Source organism: Priapulus caudatus, unplaced genomic scaffold (genome assembly GCF_000485595.1).
Source record: "Priapulus caudatus unplaced genomic scaffold, Priapulus_caudatus-5.0.1 Scaffold1101, whole genome shotgun sequence".
In the NCBI taxonomy this organism is placed as follows: domain Eukaryota; kingdom Metazoa; phylum Priapulida; class Priapulimorpha; order Priapulimorphida; family Priapulidae; genus Priapulus; species Priapulus caudatus.
Genome location: NW_014578162.1, coordinates 47,710 through 51,122, shown reverse-complemented (window position 1 = coordinate 51,122; position 3,413 = coordinate 47,710). Strand labels below are relative to the sequence as shown.

The 3,413-nt window shown below is 45.8% G+C and overlaps 1 protein-coding gene across 3 annotated transcripts in view; it reads right to left on the bottom strand.

The window, feature by feature from the left end:
* Window positions 1-3,413, bottom strand: part of LOC106815373 — a 31,205-nt gene that overhangs the window by 24,637 nt on the left and 3,155 nt on the right. For 2 of the 3 annotated variants that reach the window (XM_014819826.1, XM_014819828.1), the window contains exons 2-3: window positions 2,909-3,163; window positions 2,563-2,722 (exon numbers count right to left, since the gene is read on the bottom strand). The gene's annotated coding sequence lies outside the window, so the exon portion shown is untranslated. The remainder of the gene's footprint in view (window positions 1-2,562; window positions 2,723-2,908; window positions 3,164-3,413) is intronic. The other variant, XM_014819827.1, reaches the window with a different exon arrangement.

The window sequence follows — 3,413 nt, the reverse complement described above, 5'->3', positions numbered from 1 at the left end:
AGTGATACGCTAGAAATATCAGAATCTCGCAGTATACCAGATGCTGCCCACAGAGATATCAGGCAGGATTTAGACATCTGGAGCCCTGGGCAGCCCTTCAGTAGTTAACGTGTTCTGTAACGTTTCTAAACACCACACTAGTGCTAAAGAGAAATCGACGTTGAGATGGATTACGTTAGATTTTAGATGTTGTCTGCGGACGTGTGGCTGAGGCAATGTCACCATAAATAGTAAAAGAAAAAAAATCATGTCACTTTTTCACAAAATCTAAGTGATTCTGTTCACTGTTTTATGGTTAAGTTGCTGCATTATTCTTCCGTTTGTTGTCTCTTGCTATTCGTTTGATGTGAACAAACACTCGTGACTCATACATAGCCCATAGCAAGCATTTAATGTCGTGATCCTATAGCAAATCGCCCAGGTTTTTCGATTTTAAGCTAGTTGAGAAACAATCTTATCAAGTCAAAATTTGAGGATACATTTAGTCGTGTTAGTATACTTATTTTTCATGTAAAAAATTGCAACAACTTTTTTCAGCAAAATGCACCATAGAAAATTCGTGACTCCATTTAGCACCTATAGAAGCCGGGTCTGCGTACTTTTCACCTGTATTGGTAATCCTCTATTCTCGCAGCACACAACCTCACGCAATCTCACTTAAACTATACTGACACGAGGTAACGATTTTCCTACTGTTACTAGTTTTTATTCGATGCTGGCTGGGTGTCTCTAAATTTTAAGAGACTGACATGAAAAATCCATTTAAGAATTGAATAGTGGAGCCTTGCTGTCTTCACTTGCTGTAGCGGCTGAGCCTCAGTTGTGCTGAATACGCTATAATAAATGTTGTGTTTGAAAGCACCATAAGTGAGTGCAGGCATGGCACCAGAGATTGTCTGACACGGGAGCTAAAGTTCCTCTAAAGTAGGCTACTCAATGAAGGATGGGCACTAAACTCACATTGTGGGTGGGGGGGGCATTAAAGGCTATATACCTTAAACTTGATGATCCCATTGTTATACCAAATATGAAGATATAAAGTAGAATCCTCGGCATTTTTAGCAGGAAATAATTGTTAAGTCCATAACTACAAATTGTAATATATCACATATATGTACAAATAAGTCAGCTCTTCATCTTGGTAATTGCTTACATTATGTATACCGCGACAAGCGTAATACAGACAAGCATGCAGCCACTGCAAATTTCTTCCAGAGATCGATCCCTAACGAATCCCTGCCCCCCCTCGATGGGGGAGGGAGGCTACGTAACGTAACGCTCCAGACGGGTATATATATACCTGTAGGCCCCCAGGAGGGTATAACTGTAGGCTTCCAGGCCACCCCCTTTCAACGCCACCCCTAAGGGAGTAGACTGAAACTAAGATCACGATGATAATACATGTCACTGTCAGGTCGAATCATCTGTGGGAATGCAGGGCTGTGTGAATGCAGGCTGATGTTAATCTAGGCCACGTGCCGCCACACAAGTGCATGGCTGAGAGCGTGTTCAACAGCGGCGAACGCTCGCAGCACGACGCAGCGCCACTTTGAACGACACACGAGCGCTCCGCTTTATGCCAAGATTGTGGCGCGCCCCCATGGCAGCTCCTCAAGGTCAGATTTAATCAGTCTTTGAACAAGTACTGTAAACGAATTAGCAGACGAAATTGATACGAATTAAATTTAGTAGTGAATGAATGAATGAAAATGAAATGAAGTTGAAAGATTGAAATGAAGTCAAAAATGTTAGATTCGCATTCGCCAGATTGCCCGTCGCCATCTTGAAAACTTGCGTTCTGCGCGACCAGTCTCGGGAGCAGGATCACGCGCGCTCGACCGCGCAGTGTCGTTCAGAAGGCGAGCGCACGCGTGCGTTCGCGCTTTTGAACACCCCTCTGGTGACAGCTTGGAGACGTCCACCTGGTCAGGTGGGGTTATCAAGCAGCAGTTCCCCAGTAGTAGCTTTGCTATGTTGTGATTTCCTGGGCCCTGGCATTTGCAACGGGGCTAGTTGCTGATTTTTTACATAACACGAGAATAGGTATTTATAGTATACATTTGCAAAGGAATTAGTGCAAAAAGCTCTACGAATTCGAAAGAATCTGCCGTTTCAATTCATGCTGCGTTCCGTTTCTTAAGGCACAACCTTACGACATTCCTAATTGTTAAGACCTCTTGTCTCCATGTGCTTGTATGAAATTTTGTTAGTTTATTACTGTTGTTCCTACAAAACAAACTAAACATTCTAATGGAACGCAAAGTATCCTAGCTGCACATTATTGTGTCGGGAAAGAATAGCAGCAATGTTGGCATTTGGAATATGCCAATCTCAAACTAGTCATAGCTTGAGGCAGTCTGTTATGCACGATGGGCCGATCAGACAAGGAAAGCAAATGCAATTCAAGCCAGGAAGCATCCCACACAACAAGGGCACCAAGAAGCAGCCAGCAGCCAGCGAAGCAGCGCATGTGCAACGTCTTCTTCCGGCGAATATCCCGATTCAGACGTGGACCCCACGGCTGCATCGGGATATTTACCAGAAGGTTGTGAGAACGCGTACCAATGGCACTCTTTCTGTTTCAGATGCTGATGGTAGAGATGGAGGCGCCAAGATCCTGCGCCCGAAGCCAGCCGCTACCTCCTCCACAGACCCTTTCGCCGTGCAGCAGCGGTCCGACCGAGATGAGATGCGACTGTTGCATCTCACGAAAGTCGAGAACCTGTGGAATTCAGTGATCCGTGAACATCGGGTAAGTGAAATTCTATTTCATTTCATTGTTGACGACATAATTTTCAAATTAACTGTATTCTATAAATGTATGCGTATTTGCACTACTTGATATGAAAAAACTTATCGCTATTATTGATTTATAACATGCTAGACGGAATAACACGCATCCCGTTACCTGGAGCCAAACCTGAAGATGTGCGATGAAGAGCAGAGAGGCAACTAGTGGAAGATGTCGCTGAGATGCAGAAACTGCGACTACGCCTCCAAGAAATGCAAGCTGTACGACGACGTCCCAAGCTCGGGACGAGTGGCGAAGGCAGCAGCCCCCAACCAAGGAGTTCACGTGGGCCAGCAGGACATGGCCATCAGACCGACCAAGCTAAGGCTCCTGGTGGCATCCACAAACACGCCACCGCCGTCACGGAACGCCCTGCAAAAAAAACGCAGCCACGGTTAGCGCCGAGACCGTGCGACTGAACAAAGCCGACATGTTACACTTGAGGAAGGAACTGAAAACCGTCAACCACCTGAGAGGCCTCGACGAAGAGAATCGCCGATCAACGTACAGATGGACGTTCGCTATAACGCCATCTCGATCGCAAACCGGCACAAGATGGGGCAATCGGCAACGCAGGCAATCGGCTTGGCGATAGAGGACCACACCGACGAACACAAGATTA